The sequence below is a fragment of the Camelus ferus genome, chromosome 12, assembly GCF_009834535.1.
Source record: "Camelus ferus isolate YT-003-E chromosome 12, BCGSAC_Cfer_1.0, whole genome shotgun sequence".
Classification (NCBI taxonomy): Eukaryota; Metazoa; Chordata; class Mammalia; order Artiodactyla; family Camelidae; genus Camelus; species Camelus ferus.
Window position 1 is genome coordinate 48,329,175 of NC_045707.1, and position 27,616 is coordinate 48,356,790.

The following is a 27,616-nucleotide window of genomic DNA, read 5'->3' on the forward strand; positions in this document are numbered from 1 at the left end:
TCTTAGCCAACCATTACAACTCTTAAAATAAAAAAAAAATCAGCAGTGAGTTTATGTTGAAAATCAGCCCTAGTCTCAAAAACCTTCCTTTGTAGTGTGGAACTTCTATGTCAGCACCCTTCCTTTGCCTCGAATCTAAAGTGGCTCTGTAGCACTTCCTCCTCCAGCCCTGTGTCTCCACCGCTTACTCTGTTGGCTGCTGCTACCGAGGGACACAGGTCTTGTCCTCTGTGATCCACTCACTTTTAGAAAGTGGATTTTTATTGACATTTTCTAAATCTACTCTCCTCTGCGCTCATCCCTGGGCAATTTTAAGTCTTCCTTCTGTCCCCAGTGCTCGTGCCCAAATGTCTTTCAATGCTGTTTGAAGCCCTGGCCTACAGTTTGGGACCCTCACCTTTTCGAGAGTACATATGTATTTTGCTGTGGGTTTCTGGGACTGGCCTCTGCAGAGTCAACACTCTCCAGTCTTCCCAGCCCCACATCATGGCTGCTCTGGGGCCTTCCTGCCTGGCCCTGCTGGTCTCAGTTGCTTCCGGCAGCATGTACACATAATTTGAAGTCTGTGGGCTTTCTTTGTCTCCTATTTCACATGAAAATAGAGCTTGTGATTTTTTTTGTTGTTGTTCTTTTCCTTTTCATCATCTTGTTGCTCTATTTCCAGGAGAAGCAGAAAGATTCAGAATTAAGCTGCCACCATGCTCTCCCAGAATCATAATTAATATAATTATTTTTGTCATAGAGAAGGTTTGAAGGATCGTCTCACGTAAGTCAGGTAAATAAAGAATGGACTTTTCACGTGGAAAGATGAGCTTCTCTAAACGATGGATCCTGAGCAAAGTATATTCCCCGCTGGTGAGTTTTCAAGATGTACTCGGGACATAATTGAGAGGGCTGCTCGATAAACTTATTAGATAAGCAAATCTATGCAGAGAGTCTGTCACTCCCTGAGAAATGAAACTGGGTAGAGGAAAAAGAATCAGATTTACATGTTACAAAAATGCTGTTCTTTATTTTAATCGACAGAATTGGATTAGACTCCAGCATCAGCATGCATTTCCCATTGTTTTCTTTTTATATTAACTACAGGAGACTCATTAGAATTTCATGGATGTAATTGTTTCTGGGTTATATCCTCAATTAATGACTGTAATTGAAAGATCGGATGGGACTGGGATAACGTGACTGTAATTTAAGTGTAAGACGTTTGGGCCTCTATTTACAATGCATTTGTTATTTTTTTCTTCTGCTGTGGAGGAGTATTTATGAGAGGCAGAAATAAATGCATTTCAAACAGCAATGTCGCAATCAAAACAATGTGCATATTGTGTACTGGGTGTTGTTTTCCTGGGCTGTTATGTGACTCTGCAGCCCTCAGCAGGATGCATGTGCATAAAAAGAGCTTGTGCTCAGATCTTCTGGGAGGAATTGGGGGAGGAGAACAAGCTTCAACAAAAAGGGGGGTGGTGGTGTGGAAGAGAAGGCTATCTCTGTCTTTCTTTATGTTTTGATAGCACTGTTCAAAACCCAGCATCTTAGCCTGCACTTGCCAAGGATTCCCTAATCAGTTTTAGATTATGTCGTGAGGAAAGAAAAGAGGACCACCCTCTAAGCTCGTAATTATGGCTCTTCTCTGCTTTTCTCTCCTTACATTTCCCCCTAGAAGTAGATATTAACCTTATTAGGGTTTTGAGCAGGGCATCACTCATTATCTGTACACAGACTTTGAGGCAGCTGCGAGAGGCAGCTGAGCAATTATCCGGGGTTAGTCAGATTTGCTCCAGACTCTGGAAACATAGAAACTATAAACTGGAGCTCTTGGGTTCAAGGCTGTCTGCTATTTCTCCATCCAAGGTCAGATGTGGACTGTGTAGTTTGTGATGTGTCTTTTTTGATACAATGACTCTTCTTTCTCTTGTGGGTCTATTTATTGATCTGGAGGGAAGGGCCAAGACAGCTGCAAGCTTGAAGACGTGATAAATGAGCTAGGGAGGCAAAGATGTGTGGATGGACTAAACCACCATGGAAAGAAAAAACAAAGTGGGACAATAAGAAGGTAGGAATAGAGAGTTAGGAGACAGTGAGGATGGGAAGGGAAGGGCCACTGATTCAGTGATGACTTAACCACAGTTAATAATAACTTAATGACTATGTGCCTCCTGTTGTAGCTCTCATGCTGCTACTGTGAGCTGAGGAGCATTTCCCAATGTCACCCCTGCTTCAGAAATTCAAGGGCAGGTGCTCACTAGAATGCAGATTATCAGACCCCACCACAGACCTAAGGAATCAGCATTTCTGTGTATGGCCCCAGGAAGCTTCATTTTCCCAGGATCCTAGGTAATTCTAACAGACATTGGAGTTTGAGAAAACCTGGGGAGGAGGCAGTGAAAGCAGAAGAAATGGAATGGTAACAGGTCAGAGTGACGGGTCAGAGAGTGTGGCTGCGAGAGAGTGGACTAAGGTCAGACTCAACAGGCACATGTTTAGCCCTCACAGGTGGGGGCGGCGATCAGACGAGTTCAGGATCTTCCTGTAAGTTATGCATCTAGTAAGTGGCAGAGCCAAGGTTCATACTTATAAGTCCAAGGCTCTTTCCTTTGTGCCAAGCTTAAGTCATTAGCGATAGGAAAGTGTTAGAATTTGGATGGCAGGTTACAGGAAGAAGGAAATACAGCTTGGGGTCCAGGACTTGAATTCATTATATGTCGGGATAGGGACACATTTCAGGAAAATGGTGTGGGAGGCAAAATATGTTCCATTTTCTTTAACCTCCTATTCTAAACTCATTTTTATTTGCCTCCTTCGTGAATATTTTTGGGTACCATTGCGTATTAACTGTAAAATTATACACTCCAATCTTTTTTTGTTAAATTGATGCTTTTAAAAAAATTTAACAGGCTTCTTAGTCATAATATCATAAAATTATAATTTGATATGTTAAGGTATTCTGGCATACACTAGCAAATACTCAACTAATAATTTCTTTAAAAAAATCTATCTCTATACTACTTAAAATCATCTTGCTAGTGGTTCTACACACTCTGAAGCTTCGATATAATGCTTTTGTCAATTTTATCTTCTGCTCCAGACTGTGCGTTCCCCCACTGCCTCCCTGGGCCTTCTGAGCCCCATGGTCTAGGATGTCTGCATGATCTCTGGTCGCCATGTTTACTGGATTGGCTCGTTCAGCACTGCTTTCTAGTGGCACAGCCTGGGTCACCCTCTTCAGTATCTTTACTTGTCCCTCTCTCCATTTTGCCGCTGAATTCTCCTCCGGCTCTCATTTCTAGCTAAATTTACCCACGAATTTGGATCTCTCTGCCTTCAGTGGTCCTAACAAGCTCCCTTCCCTCTTTACCTGTTGAAGGTGACCTCCATTAATAGCCTTCAATCATAATGACCCTTATGGACAAAGTGTCAGTAAAATGTTTGCTTGATAAATAAACTGATAAATGATTTAAGCCACTAAGTAATATGTTTTAAGTGGCTTTTAAGTGCCCAAAAGAGAAGCAGTAAAAATGAACAAATAAATACAATACCAATACCAATCCCTTCTATGAAGAAAATAAAGCAGAATAAAGTATTAGAGAGAGAGAGGGAGGGAGAGAGAAGGTTTTTAGGATGGATATATAGGATGTAGGACGGATAGGGAAGATCTCTCTGAGAGAGGAAGACTTAAATAATGAGAAAAAGCCAAACATGAGCTGATCTCATTTAATGGTATAAGAGTGTACACGGGAGAGGTGTGCAAAGACCCTGAGACTGGGATGACCCTGAAGCCCCGGGAGGAAAGAAAACAAGCCCCCAAAGAGGGAAGTAATAGGACAGCCTAGAGAGGTAGGCAAAGGGAAGATTCCGTTGACTCTTACAGACCACAGCAAGGAGTCTGAAGTGCACTCCAGTGTGCTGGAAGCCACTGGAGGGCGTTCCAGCGGGAGGGTCCTGAGCTAGCCTCCCCATGCAGGCTCTGGGGCGACTGAACGAACTGAAGCTCCCCTTACTTTATGTGCACTTGTTCATCTTTGTGCGTCACATCCTCCTGCCTGGATGACTGTCCTTAGCGCCTCAGTTTTCCTAGACCATCTTGTTCCTCTTTGACTATAGACTCCTCTTGTGGAAAAAACACGATTAACTTTGTTTCATTCCGTATTTCTCAAACTTATTTGGCCACAAACTTTTTTACGTGAAATGTCTGTTACTTTCTTTGGGGAAGCATTACAGACATTTAAGCTATTCTAGTTCTTCTTTCTATAGCTGTAAAATAGATGCAGTCATTCTCTTCTGTTACCTTTCTCCAGAGACACAGAACCAATAGGGTGAGTGAGTGAGTGTGTGTGTGTGTGTGTGTGTGTGTGCGTGTGTGTATACAGAGAGAGAGAGATTTATTTTGAGGAACCCACTCAGGTGACTATGGAGGCTCATAAGCCTAAAATCTGCAGGGTGGGTTGTTAGGCTGGAGACCCACAGAGTAGCCAAACCTGCAGCTCAAGTTCAAAGGCCATTTGCTGCAGAATTCCCTCTTACTTGGAGGAGGTCAGTCCTTTGTTCTATTCAGGCCTTCAACTGATATAATGAAGTCCAGCCACATTAAGGAGATCAATCTGCTTTACCCAAAGTACACTAGTTTAAATATTAATCTCAGTCAAGAAATTCTCACAGAAACAGCCAGAATAACATTTGGCTACATATCTTGTGGCCCACCCAAGCTGATACATAAAATTAACCATCATGCTTTTCTTATAGGACAAGACAAAGGGAGAAACTAATTTTTCCTTTTTAAGAAGTAGTTTTGTGTTTTATCACAGAATGTATTTGTATGCATTTTTTTGGTGTTTCCAGTAAATCAGCAACCATGGAATTAACAATCACCTTCCAATATTGGCTATATTTATTAAAGGCTTTCCTGAAATAAATATTAAAAGTATAATAATCAGACTGAAAGAGTGAAATAAAGAACAATAGACCCAGGCGAGGAACACAGACTAGGTCAGAATAAGAAGAATAGAAAGGAAAATATTTATAGGAATTTATTGATGAAATTCCCTAGTAAAAAAAGAGTAGAGACAGCTAATAGTAATCTAAGTTTTACTGATGCAGGATGGGATGATGAGTATTTTTTTTTAATTTTAGGGACAAGCTATAATTGATCAGCACTTCATGCAAATGAACAATGTAGATGAATCTTAGCATGCTGGAAGCTTACAATTATTCAAATTACACAAAAGCCATCAAATATGTGGAAATCAAAACAACAGAAAGAGCCATTAATTCCCATTCTGTCCCCTAGCATTCTAGGGTTTTACCCACATTTGTGATGGAAAGATACTTCAACCTTGAAATTAAACAGAGAACACGGTGTGGTAATTTAGTCACATATTCACCATTTAGTTGTTTTAAAGGTGATCTAGGCAAGTGTACAACATTGAAGTATGCATGTTTTTAACATGCAGTCCGATTCTATTCATGTCTTGCCTTTGCATGATGGATTCGGAATTTCAGATCAATTCTAGTTCATAGAAAATGTGTTAATTAAGATCAGCTTAATAGTGGTGTTTTTGGAGGATTAAAAAAAATGTTTGATTTGAGCACCACATTTCCATTCAGAAAAGCTACAGTGCTTTGAAAATGAATATACCGGACATAAAATAAGTCCTGAACAAATCATCCTTCACAAACTGGATTTCTGTATTTTCTGAGTTTGAATCCATCTATCAGTCCACAAATGACCCTTCCCTTTTCCGTCTCCCAGCCATCCCCTCCCTCTGCATATACCTGTGACACGAATAGTTTAAGACAGTGACTGCCAACCAGAGTTCTGAAGTACCACTGGGGAGAGAGACCCTGGAGAACGTTGGCCTTTTGCTGAATTGGAGAAGAAATTCACAGCAGAAGGCTTGAGCCAAGTCCCAATTATAATGTGGCCACAGGGACCAGTTCCTATGTGTCCCAACAATGTTCCATTTAAAGATGTCAAGAAAATGGCCTAATGGTAAATTCTGTCACAAAAGAACTACTAGGCTAAGGGGATCTGATGATCTGGAAAATCCACTGCCACTAGCAAACTGTATGATCTAGGGCAAGTTATCAGTCTTACTGCATCCATATTCTTTCATCTGTAAAATGGATATAACTATTGTTGATTGAGGTTCTATTATGCGCTATGTCTTTTCATTCTTATGCTCTCTTAATCTTCATGATAACATCATTATATACTTACTCATCCCTTGGTAGAAGAGACAACTGATGCTTAGAGATGTCAAGTATTGACCAGGGTCGCACAAGCATGGCGGCAGGATTTGAAAGCAAGCCCTCCATAATGCTTGACCTGAATTACTGCACTGATTCCCAGGATGCTAATTAACACCTACTTCACAGGATTGTTCCTGGGCTGAACTTATTCAATGCATATAAAACACATAGCACAAATATCTGAAAACAAATGCTAGCTTTAGCATCTGGATCCAGTCGCAGCAAACACAAAGTCTTCTTAGGTAATCTTTTTATTAATCCCCTTCTAACATTCCCCTCACCTTTCTTCAATGTTAATAAATTAAGAGTCAGTACCATCTAACAGGTATTTGTCTGTATCATCAAAACCTTTTCATTATTCCTTAATTATTTTATGAAGAATATTTCTCTACAATTTCCACTGGTTTATGCAGGGAGAGTTAAGAAGTAACAGGCTCTTGGTTAGAAGATCAGCATGGATTCTTAGCTTTTCCATTGGACTTTGAGGGGAAAAAAAACTTCAGAAGTTCAATTTTCTCACTTCTGAAAGGGGAATAATGATACTGTTCTTTGCCTCTGTCAGCTCTAGAATAAAATTAAAATTAAAGCAAGCATATGAAAGGATTTATACATGCTAGTGTGCCATAGAAATGTAAAGGTGGTATTAGCAAGGGTTATGACATCTTCTGCTTTCTTTCCATTCATCCATTTTTATATGTCTATCAACATAAAAAGCAATAATTTTTGACTTGCAAATTTTACTGTTAGACAGAACTGTTGAATGACACAATGAAAGGAGGATGCATTCACATTTTATTTTTATGTGAATAAATTATGGACAATTGTTTTTCCTTTTTACTTTTTTCCCCCTTGTGGCAAATGAGCTCATCTTATTCATATGTAGACCAAAGATTCAAATTTCTTTCTGGAAAATATTCAGGCTGTAAGATGTTATGTGAACTAATCAATTTGTATGAAGTTGGCTGGGTTTTTTCAGATGGTGTTAGAGGTTGGTTTCCTCCTGAAGGAGACTTTGAGACAGAAATTTGGATATAAGAAGGCTATTAGGAAGTGCCCTTGGGTTCAACACCTGTGGGAGAAGGGATGGAAACAAGATTGGGCAAAGGGAAAAGGTCACTCTAATCTAATTCAGAAAAGGTCTCAGCTGATCCCATGGGTAACTCTAACATGGGATGCTCCTTCAGAGTTGTCTTGAAGTGGGAGGAAGGACTGAGTCTTTGTATGCTCACAGCAGTTAATCTTGGATGCCAACTTCCCCATGGAAGAGGGCACGGTGTTAGGTGAGTTGGCTTTCTTTAGACAAAAGCAATTCCCAGAAGAGACCGACAGCCAGAAGTGCTTGCAGATGGGGGGAATCATGCTGTCCGGTTCTGAAAGGGGTCTTGCACAGGATATTACAGTGTCCACTACAGATGGTAATGTACTCGCTTTACCATATTTATTTATGAATCTCATCAACATCCTTCTGATGAGTTATCATGCAGTCTCAGGTAAGGCATTAATTACCTCATGAGTATTTCTAAGTTTAGACAGAAAATAATTCTTATTATATTATGTCAACCTTATATTAAGCTGAAATCTGACACCAGATTCCTTGATCTCTGAAAAGAGAAGATTCTGAGGAAACTCTACTAAAGAGCTCAACTTGGCATTAGAACAAAGTGGGAACAGTACAATACTTGGAACTCATAAATGTTTGCTGAAGGAATAGTTGAGAGAAATGGAGAATTTATGCAGCTGATGGCTATAGCACCAATCTTTACTCACAGTCACAGTTTTCATCCCCTGAGTAAGAATAATGGCTAATACTTTTTGAATATTCACTATATACTGGACACTGTTCTAAGTTCATTATATAAGTTAACTGTACTAATATCACAATAACTCTGTAAGATGGGCATTATAAACCACATTTTACAAATAAAAAACAGGCTCAGAGACTGTTAAAATGTATATCTGAACTCACATGACTAGTAAATAATGAAAACCATAACACTCATACATCTCATGAAGGGAATGATAGTAAAGGAAATTTGCGTCTCACATTTTAATCCTTACTTATCTTCCTAACCGTTCCTCTTTGCCATATGCAAGAAGAGTTGCCCTAACAAAGTATCACAAACTATATGGCTTAAAATAATGGAAATTCATTCTCTTACTGTTCTAGAGGACAGAGATCTAAAATCAAGGTGTTGGCAAGCTTGGTGCCTTCTGGAGAGCTCTGAGGGAGTCTGTTCCATGCTTTCTCTTAGCTTCTGATGTTACTGACAATCCTTGGCTTGAAGACCTACCAGCTCCAGTCTCTGCCTCTATCATCAGATAATTTTCTCCCATTGTGTCTGTCTCTGCATCTCTTCTCTTCTTATAAGAATACTAGTCATATTGGATTAAGGGCCGCCATAATAAAGAATGACCTCATCTTAATGACATCAGCAAAGGCATTGTTTCCAAATAAGATCACATTCACAGGTACCAGGGTTTAGGAATTAAACAAATCTTTTGGGGGGACACAATTCAACCCATAACACCACATAATTCTTAAGAGGATTAATTCTCAGAGAACATACCTAATTCAATAAACAAGTATCTCTTATGCATCAAGAATGTGTCTGGTGTTGTGCCAGCCCCTGGAGGTAGAACGGTTAACAAGCAAACTCTACCATTAAGTCAAAATATTTATTAAACATCTACATCTACTATTTATCAGGAACAGGTCCAAGAACTGAGAATACAGTAATTAATAGGATAAAGTCTCAGTTCTCAAGGAATTTATCTTCAAGTGAGACAAGATAGACAATAAATAAATTAACAAATATGATAATTTATGATACCAAAATGTGCTATGAAAAAATAAAGTAGGAAAATATGAGGAAGAGTGACTGGGGAAGGGTATCTAAAGAGTCAAGGAAGAACTCTATGGGAGGGTAAATTTTGAGTTAAGAGCTGAGTGACTAGAAGGAAGTGGCCATGCAAAGATCTTGGAGCAGAGAATCCAAGCAGAAGGGCAGCCAAGGGCAAAGACCCTGGTTGGGAATGATGTAGAATGTTCAAGCCAGAGAATGAAAGCCATTGTCCCTAAAGCGTATGAACTAAAGGAAAAATGAAAAGAAACATGGTTGAGAAGTCAGTGCATAAGGGGTTTGGCTTTTATGATCTTTTCCCTAGGTAGATATTTAGGGGTTTTTAAATGACAATGACTTGAATGTAAGTTTTAGAAACATAACCCTGGCTGCATTCTGTGGGGTAGACTATAGAGAGAGAAGAACAGAATCAGGAAGACCACTGAGGTGACCACCGGATGAATCCAAACAAAAGACAGTGGGAACGTGGGGTAGAGCTGTAGTGGTGAAATTGGCAACAAAAGAGTTAGAACAGAGATATATTTTACTAGAGAGGATGGAAACTTCTCATGAATTAGATGCAGGGTACGAATAAAAAAATAAATCAAGGATGACACCTCTTCATCAAAGAGCTTACAGTATAATGGGAGATATCACAGAAAGGCACAATTTTAATTCATTGTGATCAGTGCTGTAATAAGAATAAGCCCAGACGGAATTCCCAGAACCATTTGGGAAAACTTGAAGGGAGGCTAGAATTCCCTCAGGAGTTGTGGGGATGTATCTTTTATAGCTGATGTTTTGTCCTATTCTCATTTCAAAGGCCAGCTTGCCTATGAGAAACAGATTACATATGGTTTTCTGCTCAGAAAGAACCCACATCAGAATGTTATATTTTGACAAAGACTTCTGTTTCATGTCTGCTGAAATATAAATGAGTGTGTATTGGGGAGCCATTTGATGAGTGGAAGGAGGTTTGGAACCAGAACATGAGATTGACCCCAACTGTCTCTCTATGACTCTAGAGGAGCAAGACTTGAGGCAGATGAGGGACCGTTCTTGAAAGGAACCCCAGGTGAGAACATAATAGGGAGATACATGGTTCACTTAAGGCCAGTCTCTCGAGATATTGTGGGTCTTTAGCCAGCAAAGTTTCTCTCAAAATGTAGAATGGGCTTCCTCAGAGAGGACAAGAACTCAGAGTGGAATTTGCATGACTTCATAAGTTCCTAAATCACGTTTCCCTAGACACCATCATCTGTATCTGTATATAACAAAACTCTCCTTAATATAGCCTTCATAATTAAAGTTGCTCTGTATTAATCACATGAAGAGAAAAATATATTATTGCCAAATCAGGTACAAAACTTTCTGCAACACCTAAGCAGATACACATGCACTGCCTAGTGCTTACCTCACTTATCTTTTCTAATATTAGTTTAATCTGACCTTGCCTCAGGATGTTCGCTTCTCTTGCTGCTCTTCTAGGCTTCTGACCATTTATTCATGGATTGTTTCTCTTGTTTCTGTACCTTCCCCAACACTCGCTCTCCTGTTGATTTGCTGCTGGGGTTCTATTTATTTCACCCCAGCTGCATGGTAAGCTATGCCAACGTGTATTTTGTTAGTCTCTGATTTAGCAGGTAGATTCTCAAAATACGTTAAGTCTTTCAGGCAAGTCATGACCTCTAGGAACCCTGCTTGGGATACAGATTGTTATTACCATTTGGGATAGTGAGTTTACTTCACTATTCATTTGCCTAGTCATAGATTAGGAAGGAGGACATAAAATCAATGTTTTCATAATCAAAGGTGCTTTTCTTTAAACATAAAACTTCTAAATAAAATATTCAGTATAAATATTGACTAAAGTAAACTGTAAAGGAAAGGTCTAGGAAGAAAAGACAAAATGGAACAAGATTTAAGCAACTACAATTGGGTAAGCGCAGATTAGGGCGCTTACTCTAGTCTCAGCCATGTGCAGGTGCATGTGCATAAACATACACATGTATGTATGTGCATGGATATGTGCGCATATAAATCAAACTTCTGGTATTCTCTCAGAATTAACTTCCATATCCTGACTTTTGCTTAAGTTCTTAAAAGTTTCAGTTTCATGCTTGGAGCTAGTGGTATCTGAAAGCTTAATGCACATCTACTTTGGGCAGGCTTTTGTATAGATACTGAAGCCTTAATTGAGTAAAAAGTAGTTATTAGCATTTTTACTATCTTAGTTCTTTCATTAAGCTTTTCATCTGACTACCTAAGGCCATCCTACTTTCATTTGATAAGGGAAACAAAACCAAAGCTCTTTGTGTCATTTTCTCAGAAGGCCTATTGAGAAAAGGAAATTAATATGTATCAATTCTCCTTTCTTTTCTTAGGACTAATTTAAGAAAACTCTGTGAATTCTCATATTTGCCCATTTTGTTGATTTCTGCTTTTACACTCAACTTCTGAAAAATGGTCATCAACTTCTTTATAACGTTTAAACTGCTGCCACTTTAAGATGCTGAACTCTTCTGTCATGAAGGCTTTAACACATCCTGAGCAAACCTTACTGCAACTATTTTAAGTGAAACCAGAGAATGGCTTACCCCGAAACAGTAGCTAGTTTTCCCAGTGGAGAGAATTATTCCTTTCAAAACAGTTCAGAATAAAAATCAAGACCATCGGTATAGAGCATAAGTAGAAATATACTCTAGGTTGTCCTAAGTCTTGGTAAGTGCAAGGTGGAGGAAACAAGCAAAATTTAGTGAAAAGAAATTCTAGGTAATATATTTTTTTAAGATGTGGTATGAATAAACCTGAAAGCCCACTGAGACCTTACAATTTCTAGAAGTGAAAGAAATTTCACAGCAGCACATTTAGGAATTGAAAAAAAAAAAACCTGAATACTCAAGGCTTACCTCAGTGAAACAGCTACTGACTTGTAGAATCTTGGAGGCGATGGTAGCCAATCAGAATAACCAGATTTTTCTCGAATATCAGATTCCAACATTAATACACAACCAAAATCAAAGTCAGGCATCAGTCCTCATGCCACACACCTTTCCTGAAAAGGGAAAAATATGAACAGAGAAAATGACAACATGATACCATGGAGAGGTCATAAGAAATCATAACCAAAATTAAGCAACCATGTTAGAAATAAATTGTCATTGTATTGTTACTTTGCACTTTCCTGTTATATTAGCTCCTAGCAATTCTATGATTTCTACTCTCTTTCTGCAGGTACTAGCACCTGATGCTTTTTGATACTAAATGAGAGAAAACCAAGAAAAAATGTTCATTGTGCATTAAGTCATCTCGTCAGTCTTTCAAGAACACAATTTCAGAAATGTTGATTTCCACATTGCTATACCCTATGGTACACTGATATGTATTAACTGGTGAGTAATACATAAAACATCAACATTCTAAGTATAAGATTCATGACAATTAATGAGAATTAACAGTGGTTTTATTATATAGATACAAGTTTTGGAAAATGGGTCTATATACATCATTAGTGTATAATGGTATCATTTAGAAATTCTGGGGAAAGTACAGCAATTTTATCTTGATTAAAATATTCTTCTGAAGGGATTCACTTTTGAGTAACTCAATGTTCCCGAGTGCTGGATGACATTATCTTTTCAATAATACTTATACAAAAATGTAATCATTGTAATTATATTATGGGAAAATTCACTGTATACTACATATAGAATTATTTCCCTCTGTTGCAGATTTTATCTTTCCTTCAGAGTCACTCTGAACTGAGCCATTACAAATAATTATTGAGGGGCATATTTAAAGTGGTGCTGTCTTCTGATGTTTGGGGGTATTAAATATCACTGGTTCTTTTGATTTTTTTTTTTTTTGTAATTTGTATTTATTTCAATGCTTAGGCAGCTTAGTTTATTTATATGACTAGGTGACAGTGTATGTCTTCTTATATGTCATAGAAAACTGATGAAAAGGTGAGAAGTATAGCTCATCATGCTTATACTCAGGTATAAAGAAGTATTAGATAAAATGGGGAGTAATTAAGGGAAAGATTTATGTCTTGTGCCAGTCACATGAATTTTAAAAGTAGTTTTACTTTTTAACACTGAAAAAGAGAATTTTTAATAGCGATTTTCTTTCTTATATTTACCTGCACCATATATCAGTATATGTGTGCCTTCACTAAACTCAGTGTGGGCTTTTATTTTGTAAATCAAGAAAATAGAGGAAGTTTTGTTGGAGTAAATAGGAAAATGAATGGAGGGGTACAGCATAGCTTTTGTTCCTTCAAACTCTCTGCTTTTGTTATTGTTTTTAATCACTTAGTGTTAGAGACGCTATTTTGATGAGAGGCTGTGGAAATTTGTGTATCGCACATTTTGTTTTGGGCCAGATGACAAAAGGTAGTAAAAACTGGAGAAGGCACCTATGCTGAACATAATACAATACTTGTGGCTTCGATAACATTGAGAAGTAGCTCTCTTGGTGCAAATGTTCTTATAAGGGGTAGCAGCAATGCAAATGCTATTTGAGTGACTTGTCGGGCATCATTCTTCAAAAGGGAGATCCAGAGCAGAAGCAGAACATGATGGGCACCAAGTATGTACTCTAGCTGATAGTTTGGGTTGCTAACATCCTTGTAACATTTGTTGGGGGGCTGTTCTGGAAAATATATGGGAGTCATAAAGACCCTGGCAGTTCTGCGTGCGTAAGTGAGAACACTTTATAGGAATATAGGTTTATTGACTTTATCATAGGTTTATCTGTACTGATCAGATTAAATGGCTTAGTACTTGGGAGTTGTAAATTTTAGCCTATCTTTGTTTTATTCTCTGGATTAAAGTCAGAGTAAAGCTTAGATCCCAAAATATTATGTTAGGATACTTGGTGTTAGCTGTCTCAATGATGTGTCACATAAAGGTTCATTTCTCGCTCAGGTAAAATCTGATGCAGGTCAAGTGTCTTCCATTTTAAGTTACATCGCGTGAAGGCCATGACTTCCACATTCTGCCAGAGAAGAAGGGAGGGATAGATGAGGCACCTGACTCCTGGGACCGAACCCTGTATTAGTCAGAGTTCTCCAGAGAAACAGAATCAATAGGACATAGACTGATGCATCAATAGACAGATACTACCTATCTGTCTGTCTGTCTGTCTGCCTGCCTGCCTGCCTGCCTGCCTGTCTGTCTATCTATCTATCTATCAATCTATCATCAAGAGATTTAGTATAGGAATTGGCACACGTGATTATGGAGGTGATCAAGTCCCAAGATCCAGAGGATGAAATAGCAAGCTAGAGACCAGGAGAGCCAATAGTTTAATTCCAGTCCAAAAACTGGAAAAAAAAAAATGATGTCCCAGTTTACAGGTAATATGGCAGGAAGAATTCTCTCTCACTCGGGGGAGGATCAGCCTTTTTGTTCTATTTAAGCTTTCAACTGATTAAATGAGGCCCACTCACATTAAGGAGAGCAACCTGCTTTACTCAGTCTACCTACCAATTTAAATATTATTTTTTCCCCAAAATACCCTCACAGAAACACCCAGAATAATGTTTGACTAAATATCTGGGTACATCGTGGCCCAGTCAAGTTGACACATAAAATTAACCATCCCAAGTTCATCCCTTGCTACTGGGCACCATACACATCTCTTTAAGCTGTATTTAATCTTTAAATAAAGGCAATACCAAGATCATCTTTCACCTAAAATGATACAACTATCATGCTTATAACAGAAAACTCACTAACTTCTTTTTCCCAGAAGAAAAGATAAAGTTCTTGAGTGAGGTTTACTATTCTCAATATCCTGCAACTTAAATACTATGATGTAAAGGTAAGAATACTTAAATACTAGGATATAAAATCAATCAATCACCACCTTATGTTACAGAAAAAGAAATAAGAAAAGGAAGAAAACAAAGACATTTACTTAAAATTACATACATACAAATATAATCATAACAAAATAAGGAGGAAATACTTATGACAATTATAGTCTTTGTTTCTGAAACTGATCATGTGATTGTAGCTTGTTATAAAAACTACCTTCTTTCACTAGTTATTCTGTATTCCCTTTGGCTTAATCAAGCACTTTAGCTGGTTCTTCACCTAGTGGAGCATCCCAAATCTTCATTCCTGAAGGGTCTGATGGGGTGTGCAAGGAAAAAACACTTGGAATATTTGGTGAGCCCTAAACATCTCCAATATGGTAGCTGAAGCTTGAAAAGTGAAAAGCACATTTGAAAACCAATTGTATTCAAAGCTAGAAAACCAGACAGACATTTGTACTTTTGGATCATGTAGGGCATCTTTTATTTGGGGATCAGTTCTACATTCTTTGCCTAAGTGAAAAAAACCTGTTGCTTTTATGCCTCAGTTCTGGATGACTCTGCTATTAATATTTTGCCTCCCAGATGGATGATCTATCTACACTGGCTACTTCCTTAGGGAATCGCAGACATTTTCACAATAGAATCTGCATTAATTAACTATGAAGTGATCAAGGCTGTTCATTAAGTAATACAAGTCCACAGCAGACTCTACCATCTTATAGTCACTTTTGAGGTGTAAACAAGCCTCTTCATCAAATTCCTCTTCCTGTAAAAGCACTGTTGGGAGATTAAACAAGCAAAAAATTGTACCACATCGACTTATTTCACTGTTTACCCAGAAAGTATGGTGCTTCTATGTCATCTTCACATCCAAAACATCCATTAAACAGAAATAAAACAGTGTAAGAAGCAGGTCTACTTATATCCTTAAAGACTCTTCCTTCCATGAGTCTTCTGCTCTACCCAAGACTAAGCCAAACGCGAGGTATGCTTGAAGACTTCTTGTTGATCTTCCTCCCAAACAAAACACAACTAAATATTATTATTATTATTACTATTATTGTTTGACTGAAAAACCATAGTTGAGAGAGAATGGGTGGGAATCCAAAAGAAAGGAAGAAAGAAAGGGCAATGATCAGGAAGAATGCTGCCAAAGAAACAAAAATTAAGGAAGACAATTTTACTACCACCTATTTAAATGGTTTCCTAGGTCTTTGTTTACTTTTCTATTCTCCAGTAGTTTGATTGCAGCAGTTACCTCCTAGTTTGAGTCTCTTTCTATGATATTTAAAAAATTGATAGCCTTAGTTAACTAATGAGAATATTAAATTTGCCTTTATCATCATGTGACTAAAACAACAAATATTTTCTGGCTTTACATTTTTCAGCTAAGTTCTCTTGGAATCAAGGACACATTGCTTGACCCAATTAATGTGCAGAATGAGGTTCTCTCCATCTCAGCTTATTCCAGTAGTCCAGTGAGGGTATTAAGCAAGTCGCCTAGTTCTTACTTATTTCCTGTTCTTCAGTTAAGCAGACCCAGGGTTACATACTTTATTATAAAGATTTCTTTGGCATATAGAAGGGCATACAGAGTATGTGTATGTGTGTGTTGTGTGTGTGTTTGTGTTTGTGTGTATGCAGTCTGCAAAACAAGATTTAAAATTAATTTGAGATTTGACTCACAGCCTGTTAGACTTTGTTCTGAAAAAGTGGTCACTATCACTACTTTGTGACAATACAGATTTTCAGTCAACATGTTTGGGGCATGAACATTTCTTCTCATATAGTACTTATTGCTTTGATGTTTCTGACTCCCTCCTTAGATAGGATTTCTTGTGTTATTTTCTTCTCCCAGATCAAAGAAATGTCACATTGCCCAGCGATTTCATATCTTAGTGTACAGAAAATTCAAAGGCATGAAGTTTAGAAAGATTTAAAATAAATATCTGAGTAATGTAACTCTGATATCCAGGTGTTCCTTGCAGCTTTATATTATTACAGAGGAATGATATAACTGAGATCAGGCCCGGTAAAACACAATACATTTTTTGTACAAAATATAGTTTACAAAGAACATTCACATATATCACCTGATAGTATATTTATAAGAACTTTAATGAAAGTTGGAGCAGATATTATTCTAATTTTATCAACCATAAAATCATGAGCCAAAGAATTTTAAATAACTAATATTTTAGCAGTGGAACAATGATTAGAAATCATCTAGTCCAATGTATGTCAAACAAAGCTAGTCCAAGTTTATGCAGCTGGTAAGAGAGACAACTAGGACTCTGATATTCTCAACCAAAGTTCCTCAGTAAGAATTGAGATCCAAAAATTGGAGAAATCAGATATATAGATGAGATCCAAAAGACAAGAGTGAGGCTATACATGGACAATAGAGCCAATGGTCAGAGTGACTGAATAATAAGACTAGACTAGTTCAAACTAGCAGAAGACTCCTGGGTCATGGTGGAAAAGTGCTGGGGGGCTATGAACTGGGAGTGTGCTAAGTCAATAGATCACGGTGGTAAAAGGGTATAGAATTCAAATAGACCATGTTGTCTGTATAGAATTTCTGGACTGTGAAGGGAAGAACCTGGTCATCAGATTCACTTGTCAAGTCAATGTGTGACCCAGAATGACTCCAAAACTTTAAAAGATAAAAATTAGTACAGCATTTGTATAGAGAGAGTCACAGACACTGCTCCGTCATAGACAAGATTTGATACCATGGTGGTAACAGGCACTGATATAGTGCTGGAACTCTGCTCCCTCAGGAACTCTGCCTTAGGGAGTTGACTTACATAGGGTGATTCTCAGATAAAGTGAGAATGTTGGACTAGGAAAGGCATTCAGAAAATACTTTGATCTGTGAAGCCCTTTTTTCCAGAGGCGATCATGCATGGTTACCCAGTCTGTAAAGGAGGTACACGTTATTGAAGCTTGCTTGAATGGAGAGCTTGCTTGAATGGAGAGACCCCTGCTCTCTCCATTCACCCTACAGTTAGCCCCTGAGTCATACTTTGCATCCTTCATCATCTGCAGAGTATTGCTTGAAAATCACTAGATTGGACGATTTATGATCATACTTTCACCGCTAAAGATAGTAGGAGACTGTGGTTCTAGAAGCAGGCTTTTACATTTGTTAATGAAGGTAGAGCGTGTATGTCATTGCTCTAGTTTATAACATTTGTCCATGGCTTCTTAGATAACTCTTACAGGGAAGAAGCTCTACCTCCCATCTGGCTTTTATAGGACTCAAGTTTGGGGATATGACAGAGAATGAGGATTAAATAGGCAAAAATAGGTGTCAAGATTGTAATTCCCTCTTCCTAGGGTCAGGGGATTCATTGCCTTTGAGGGGGACAGAGGAGGTCAGGAGGTCAGTCCTAGTCTCCAGACGGCCTGAGGAACTGGACATTAGCAGCATAAACAACATCTGCTGTCACTACAGGTATGGTTTTCTGAACATGGAAAAACTGAGCAGAGGGGGCAGTGCTGCTTCATTTTATTCCCAGTTTGCTTATTTCCTGACTTTGGGATCTTGGATGTATATCATTTGACATAGCATTTAGCACGCTATTTAGCAGCCACCAGGAGCATCAAGAGACATAGAATCTGTAGCCCCAGTTTGCTAATTCTTAGTTTCTTGACCTTGGGCATATTAGGGTGGTTGGAGGAGTAAATGAGATAAGTTGCAGCAATAACCATATTACCAAGTGGTGTAAATAGTATCTATAAATGATGGGTACCACTAAACCATCAGTAATCATAGTACTAAGTGTAATTTCTTCCCTGTGACTAGTCTATTCAGCAAAATTATAATAAAAAATAGCTAATAAACCCTTTTCTGGGAGTGAAGCATCTTTTATTTCCATCTAGGACTCTTTGGGATCTCTCTAGAGGTAGAGCCATAATTTGGGGCGGGGGTAGGATTTAGCAGCAGAGTCTCATGGGTTCTGTTGGGCCCAATCTCAAAGGGTTCTGCAGGAGCAACTTTGCCACCTAATTTTGTGTAGGTGCAGTAAAAGGGACAGTGGTGGAATTACTTGCTATATGCTTTAGAGGCAGGTAAGGGACAGCACCTTAACATTCTTGGAGACAAAATACTCTTACCTGAGGTGACAACATTCATTATCAAGGATAATTGATAATGAGTGAGATCCTTTCTTTGCTGCTGATAAACAGGTGACATCAGGCTACAGAGGACGTACATTTTTGTGGTGATTCAGTATTTCTTTCATTTTGCTATTACTGACAGGAGATGTATAATTGACCTTTGCTCAGTCATGAAGCCTTATCATTTCCATGATTTCAATAATAAGATATTTGATTGATAGAGGAAAACTAGTCTCTGAGGGAAGCACATAATGGGCCACCCATAGTGTGGAATTTTAGAATATTTTCTAGCAAAATATGATGGAATCCTTCTGAATAAGTTCAAACTGGGAAGAAACAATATTAAATAATTCTAAATACTGCAGTGGAGTTTGGGACCCTAAGGTTGATTGGGCTGTTTGTTTTGTGATGTTCCCCCGGGTTATTTTGTTGAGAGTTTGCCATTAAGTGGTCTAATTGTGTCAGTGGATGGGGCCCTTTTCAATTTGCATAATTTCCTCAGGGGACTGCAGTTGCTAATTTGGTGATTAATTATCCATATTACACATTGTTTATTTGACCATGCCTAGATTAATTTCTTTTTTCCAGCAAATCACATTTAGATATGAATTTGCATATCTTGATTACATTTTAATGCCTTGGCTATCATTGTCTCTTCCCTGGACACCTCATCAGATTACAGAAGAGTGCTCAAGCAGAGAATGATGGAATGTCTTAAATGACATTGCACATCAGTGGACAGATAATGCACATGACTTATTTTTAATGAAGAATGTGTTATTTCATAATCAAGTGAGTTATTACATCTAATGTACAATATATTTTGTGTTTTTACCATTTCCATTTCACCATTATCAACCAGTTTTAAAAAACAGCCTTAATTAACATTTTGGATGTTGTTATAGATGTTTATCTCTCTATATGTCAAAATGTTTTATTTCTATTTATTTGTAATCTTGTTATTTGGCTATCAATTACTCGTAAGCTGGTTAATATTCAAGGTCTCTAATTAGTTAATTTCCCATCCAATTTTTTCCAGGATTGAAAACCACTAAGATTCCTGTGGCACTCAGTACACCATAGGTTTTTAACAATCAAGGACTGTGTCTCAATTTATCTTTTATTCAATTTATCTAATAGAGTGTCTTTGCTGCTCTCATTATTATAAAAATATATAATAATTCATATTATAGCTATACTTTTTTGAGCATTATCTGGGTTCCATATAGTGTTAAGAGCTTTACTCGCATCATCTGCTTCAGTTGTGAAATCATCTTATGAGAAAAGTATTATTTTCCTTGTTTTACTGTGAGATAATGAGTTTTAGAGACAGACAGAAAGGAATTTGCTCCAGGTAAGATAACTAGGAAATGGTGTAGCCAAAATTAGAAACTGTCTAATAGTAAAGGCTGTGCTTTTAAGTAACATTGGGTGCAGAATGCTAAGTGATAGGTGCTCTTAACCAAAATGAATAAATGCTCTTAATCAACAATGAATGAATACTTTTAATCAACTGAATGGGCACAAAATGAGTGAATTAATGTTCATAATCAGCAATGAATGAATGCTCTTCACCACTTGGAGGTGGTATATGGATGTGAAATACTGAGTGAATGAATGAATGAATGGTGGAAAGTTACTCTCCTATACCAGAGCTACAATCATGTAAAGAAGTTCTATTTCAACCCTCCATCCAAGTGTCAAGGCAGGAATAAATAGGATCAGGTCCAGGGCCTCCCTGAAGTGGGGGCTGGCAGCCTTGACATACAGCAGCCTGTGGGATGGAGCGCAGGCACAGTTCACCTCTCCCCAAACTATTGCTACATTCTCCCCAAACCATCCCTGGGATAAAACACAGAAACTGGATACTCACGAATCTGCAGAAAATGTGGCTTATAGCTAACATTGTGGTTTTGAAGCCTGCACGTAAAGAACAACAACTACCGAAGAACTCTGCTGGTTCTTATGGGGAGGAACTTTTTGATACATTGGACTCCTGCTCTCTTGAAGAGATATGCTTCAGGGCCATTTCCATATGCTGGTCCCTCCTAGTACAGTGTGAGGTCTTCAGAGCAACCTTACACTTAACTGCTTAAGCTAGTACACATAACCATTTTACCAGGGAAATATGCTAGCTATGCTATGCAGGACATTGGGGCAAACTATTTAACTTCTCTGTACTTCAGTTTCCTCATCTATAATATAATAATATGATTATTAATATATTTTACACTATGCATTTAATATATTAATTTATGTCAATTATATATTGTTATATAGCTAACATAGCAATGGTGTAATTTATATATAATATAAATAAATTGTAAAATAATTGATATATTTATATAATAGACTTCTTCTGGCAAGTAAATGTTACTTCTTATCAACTATTTAGAACTTTGCCAAGCTCTAAGTATGTTAGGTATTATTATTGTCACCAAAACTCTTTTTTGTTATGTGTCTTTGCTAACCTGAAGCTCCCCCAATTTATACTCTGGTAGCCAGTTTAAAAAATTCAGTTTCACCACCTCTACTTCCTGCTCTTTTTGGAATTCATTATTACTCCTTTCCACTACTGGAAATAATACTGGAGTTAATCTGTTCATTAAACAGATGTTTATTGAACATTTTCTATATATGAAATGACTTGGACTTGAACCCTGACTTGAAGAAATTTGTGATCTAGAAAGGAAATTCATCAACAAATTAATACAGAATATACTTTAAATATTATGATGGCAGGAATCTGAAGTTTTTTGGAAACTGAAGAGCCAATAACTTAACTGTTTGGGAAGCTGGGAAAACTTCAAAGAGAAATTTGGAGGCAGAAGAAGGAGGGAAGGGCATTTCCAGACAAATGTCCGTCTGTCCTTCCTCCCTCCCTCCCTTCCTTCCTCCTTCCTTCATCCCTCCCTACCTTTCTTTGCATCATCTCTTTACAGTCATGACCATGTATCACAACCAACCTCTCACCATCAATAGTTTCTTACTTGTCTTTCATTTTTACTTCACTTCTCAAAAAAAGTTGGTTTATTTCTCAAACACCTTTTAAACTCCCAAATACCCTCACCATTTATCTTGGCTTGTACTCACCCTACAGACACCCTAGAGGCCCAGCCATCTTCCCTACATCAGCTGTGCCAGGCCGTACCTTCCAGTTCCCAGAGTTGACCAGCGTAGCCGAGTGTGTCACGGAACCCTGATCTATCCTCTACGATTTTCTCACTTTGTAACTTTACCTAAGCTTCACAGCTACTTAGCAATTTTTGTATATTCTTTGCTGTATGAGTCATGGCTGTTTTAATTATCCTACAATTTATTTATTTATGTGGCATTTAGGATATTCTGCTTCATGTTGTATATGTGTGTAGTTCTTGCCTGTACCTCTTAGAAGTCAGTCCTAAGTTTTAATAAATTTTTAAAGTCCTATCATATCTATTTAATTTTTATTTATTTATTAACAAATATTTACTGAATGAATTCTATGTGTTATACATGCTCTAAGCAGAGGGAATTCTGCAATATCCCAAATGAGCATTAAATTCTATCAAGAGATAGACAAAAAATACATAAACAGATAAATAATCAAAATAATAGCAGATAATAAGTAAATTACTTATCCCCTCAAGACTATGGTTTCTGCTTTGAGAAATAGTAAAAATTAGATCTTTCCTGTCTGCCTTTTGAAGTTGTTTTAGGGATGATACGGATATATTTGGCAATGCCTATATGCCCCATAAGATTATTACCATTAATGACAATAAAAGTGGAAGAAATCCTTGGTTAGGTGTCAAGGCACCCCACCCAGTTCTAGTCACAACTTAGACATGAATTAGGTCACGTCAATTAGTCTCTCTCAGCCTCTGTGTCCTCTCCTCTAAAATGAAGGATCCGGTCTGGATAATTATAAAGGCCCTTCCAGCCTGTACAGTATGTTTCTAAGATCCATAATGTTGCTATTCATATCTAGAGGCTCCAATTGATCTGTCGAAGTATTCAGAATATCTTTGAAAAGACACTGTAAACATCTTCTGGGAAGAGTTTCATTTTAATAACTATTAGGACAACAGGAACACTGTGTTTTTTATTAAATTTGTCTGTTCCCTGGTGCTGATAGTATCTTCAGAATATAAATTGCACAATAGAATATAATAAAGCACAGTTTAGGATTGTTTTCACAATAGTGCATGCCATAGTAGTCGGCCATAAAATAAGAACTGAAAGTACATCTTGTTCTGTAAACTCGTAATTTTCAGCTGTCTAGAAACTGGGTGGAAAAAGGAAATTAATAAGAGAAAAATATTTCACAGCATGCACGCACAGCTTAAAAAAAGATTGTGTTCTTTGTAGAAAAAAAAGCAGGAATGTCATTCTTCTGGAATTTGATAACCTAGAAAAACATTTGTATTTTTAATCTTCATTTTTGCTAATAATTATCACTGTCACATGTACTCATTCACTGACTTATTCTGTAATTCTCTTAAGAAGCATTGGTTTAGCAGTCACCATGTACTCAGCTCGACTTGAAAATCAACTGATGTATAGACTCATTAGACATTAAAAGAAAAGGTGGCCCCAGAAGATTGGAAGCCATGAAATTTTATATTAAGGATAAGTCAATATCATATCCAGCTGATGAAATTCAGCTGAAGTTGGGTACTGTTAGTTGGGTTTTGCCAACCTGTAGGATCAGCTTAAAAGTGATGTTTTTCTAGTAGCATTGTTCAATTAACTTTGGGAAATCATCAGTTAATGTGGGCATATGGTAAGTAAAAGTCCAGATTGGATGTAAAATGCTTGTTTTAGCAATGCAGTTTTGTTCATCAACGTTATGGCCATTGGGACCAAAATTATGGGTTTACTTTTTGTGGAGCTAGATAATATAATAATGGCATTAATACTATTATTACTTATTTTACACTTAACATATACCAGGGGCTTCATTCTTTCATTGTATAGCCATCATTTCACCATATTCTTGGGAGAAAATGGCAAAAATAGCAAAGTCCTTGTCTTCTAAATGCTAATTTAGGAGGCTCATGGCTACAGTGCAGTGTGATAAATGCTAAGGAGTGGTATGGACACACATACTAATGGTAACTAGCCTTTGAAGGGTTAAGCGGACAAGTATACACATCGTGTGTCTTGACTGCTTAAAATCTTTTAAGGTAAATATGACAATCTACATATACTGATAAAGAAATTGAGGCCAGAAATAAGTGACTAGACCAAGTTCATGCAGGTAGAAATTATGATAGCTGAAGTTTTAACACCTGGTTCCAAAAACACTTGCTCTATCTGCTTCAACAGAGATTGCAACCTCTGTCTCTTTCCTAAATGTTTGCTCGCTGATAGCCATGTGCAAAATGATTAAGAGAATGTGAGCAGCTTAAAATAAAAGGCAGAGAAAAAAATGACAACTGTATATGAATATACACATATGATACACAAATATATATACAAACTAATAATACATGCCTGCATTCACACACACATACATATTCTACTTTTTTGAGTGAACAGACTAATCCTTATACAAAAGCAGCATGATATAAGATGAAAAAAACTGGCTTGTGGAGCCAGACGACAGGATTTAAATTCCATTTTCAATACACGCACAGTGAAACTGCCTCCTTTACAGGCTCTTGTTCCACATCTGTAAAATGACATTAATAATGATAATATTTACTATTCCCATATGCAGAAGATTACACATTCAATAATGTAAGCCATTGTAAACATTAAATGTTCTACATATATTAGTAGTTTATTTTGAAGATGGTGATTTGTACGAAATTGTCAGATGCCATTGTTAATCTACGAGCCTCTCTGCTCAGAGTTCAGTCCAGGTGAATTTGAGGCAGCAGTAGACATGATGAAAAATTACATGAATAATTACATTCCTCTTGTCATAGTATTTTTGGAGATTTATTTTTATACTAACACATGGGTCATCTGGATAAATAACTTTTTTTTTTAATGCAGAAGACAAACTCCGTGTTGCTGGATTCAACAGTCAGTTCTCACGTCTCAGTTTACCTATCCAGAATTAGGACACAGTGATGACTCATAGCCAAGAAACACATTTGCTGCTAACTTCATAGACACTATTCAAATCTCTTTTAGTGATTCTTCATCAACTCCCTGTCCTCCTAAGGCTACAATCTCCCTGGTTTTAGGACATGGACCCATTTACTGATCAATCTACATTCACTGCCTCAGTGATTGCATCCACTCTAATGACTTTTAATGCATTTACATCTGGAACATTTATTTCTCCAGCAAAAACTTTATCCCTGAGCTCCAAATTCATATATCCAACAGTCTATTTGACACCTCCACTTGGATGTCAAAAACACACCTCAAATTTAACATGACCCACACTGAACTATTGATATTACTACTGCTCACTCTTACTTGTCTCTCAAATTTCCCTCATTCAAATTAACAAAATGTTACTTCTTTAGCTGCTCATATCAATAAGTGTCATATAATCCTTGACCCATTTCTTACCTTCAGATGCCACATGTGGTCTATCACCATATTTGTTTGACTCTTCCATAATTTCATCAGTTCTCAACTCCAGTGTTGCCATCAAAAATATCCTCACCTTGCATCCGGATTACACAAGAACCTACCTGCTCTCCTTGCTTCTATCCTTGCTCTATGCTGTGATCTGTTCTCAACACAGCTGCCAAAGCAATTCTTTTAAAATGTAAGCCATAGCATGTCACTTCTTTGCAAGAAGCTTTCCAATGATTTGTCATTTCACTTAAAACAAAAGTCAAAGTCCTAACAGCAGCCTAGGTGACCCTTGTAACTTACAGCAACCTTCCTCCCCATCTTTCTGACCTTTTCTTCTTTTGTCTCAATTTGCTCCAGCCCCATGAACCCCTTCCTGCTCCTTAAAGTCTTGGGCACCCTCCTTTGGCCTTGGCACTTGCCACAAAAAAAAAAAAAAAAAAGTTTCCTTTGATACCTCACATCAAACAAATTAGGTTGTTATTGAACCAAACTTGGGTCCACTTGCCCAATGCACAGCAAAGTCAATCTACTGACACCAAGTTGTGGTAAAGGGAAGTCAGCATTTATTGCAGGGCCAAGAAGGAGGACAGACAGCTCATGCTCAAAGACTTGAACTCTCTGATGTCTTTCAGGAAATGGTTTTAAAGACAGGGTTAGGAAGAGGATCACAGGGTGTGTGATCAGCTTATGCATAATTCTCTGATTGGCTGATAGGGAGGTAACAGGGTGATGTTTCAAGAAACTCAATCATCAACCTCCTGGTTCTAACCAGTCTGGGGTCTACATGCTGGTGGGCAGCATATAGTTAACTTCTTCCTCCTGGTGGGAGTGTTAGTATCTGCAACACAACTCAAGGATATGACTCAGGATATTATCTATAGCCTTTAAGGAAGGACCAAAGGTCCTTGACTTTGTTTTATGACTAAGCAATTATTATTTTGTCTTGTTTGACTGCTTTCCTTTGTTTCTTCATTTTCTTACTTCTCTGATTAAATTTGCTTTTTGAAACTTGAAGAAGGCCCAGGAGGCTAAAGCTTTTCTACAAAGGCAGGGGACAAGGCGAGGAGGGGGGTCTGTCCCAGGGAAGGTCCCCCAGAATCCTACTCTGTTTCAACTGGTCCTTTCCTAGAATATGTAGAATATTTTAACTGGTTTATATCCACATGGATTCAATAGGTCTTATTCTGCATTTATGCAACCAAAAGTTTCTCTAGTGTGTGAATCATCCTTCCTGATTTCCTCATCATCCCTGATTACTTTGACCCAGTGACTACTGGTTTAGTGTGATGTCAGTGTCAACTGGATTTTGCTGACATGGTGAGATTATAACTGAGTTTTGGTCATTATTGTAAGAGGATCTTGTTTATGAGAAGAAACGTTGGAAAAATGAGAAGCTGCAAGTGGAGATATGATAAATTGAGATGTTAGAGGTTACCCTGACATTATATATATATGTTAGTTATCTGTTGTTATATACTCCACTTTATAAACTTATGTTTACAATATAACATATTCATTCAACAACTAATGAGCAGGCTTTACTTAGGCTCTGGATATACAATATACAAAACAGGTACTAGTTTTACTACTAAGCTTCTAGGCAGAAAATATACATGTAAGCACACCCCCAAAATATAGTGAATTACAACTTATGAGGGAAATAAACAGGGTTCTAAGACAGACAGGATTTGCTTAGGTCAATGACCAGCTAGTAGCATTTCAGAGGAAGTGACAATTAAACTGAAACTTGAAAGACAAAAAAAAGTCAACTGTGTAAATACTGGGGGAGATGGGAAGGTGGTCTAATACTGGGGAGGAGAACAGTGCAAAACCCCTGAGACAGGTGTGTTAGGGAAAGACTAAGACATTTGTGTTAGAGAGGGGAGAGACAAGTAAGTGAAGGGGAAAATGGAAGCAGGTGAGATTGGAAGGCAAACGGGATCTTTAAACCTCAGTAAGCTTGCTAGTGTTTCATTTTGGAAGTAGACCAGATAGCAGCAAACACTGGCTTTACACGTATCAGTGCTTTCCTCTTCAGATCTGAGTCTTTTTC

The 27,616-nt window shown here is 37.7% G+C and overlaps 1 long non-coding RNA gene across 2 annotated transcripts in view; it reads left to right on the forward strand.

Annotated features, from left to right (window-relative positions):
• The first annotated feature begins 653 nt into the window (after positions 1–653).
• The window catches only part of LOC116667730, a 35,788-nt gene continuing 8,825 nt past the window's right edge, over positions 654–27,616 (forward strand). For both annotated transcript variants that reach the window (XR_004324750.1, XR_004324751.1), the window contains exons 1-2: positions 654–855; positions 12,324–12,481. This is a non-coding gene — a long non-coding RNA (uncharacterized LOC116667730). The remainder of the gene's footprint in view (positions 856–12,323; positions 12,482–27,616) is intronic.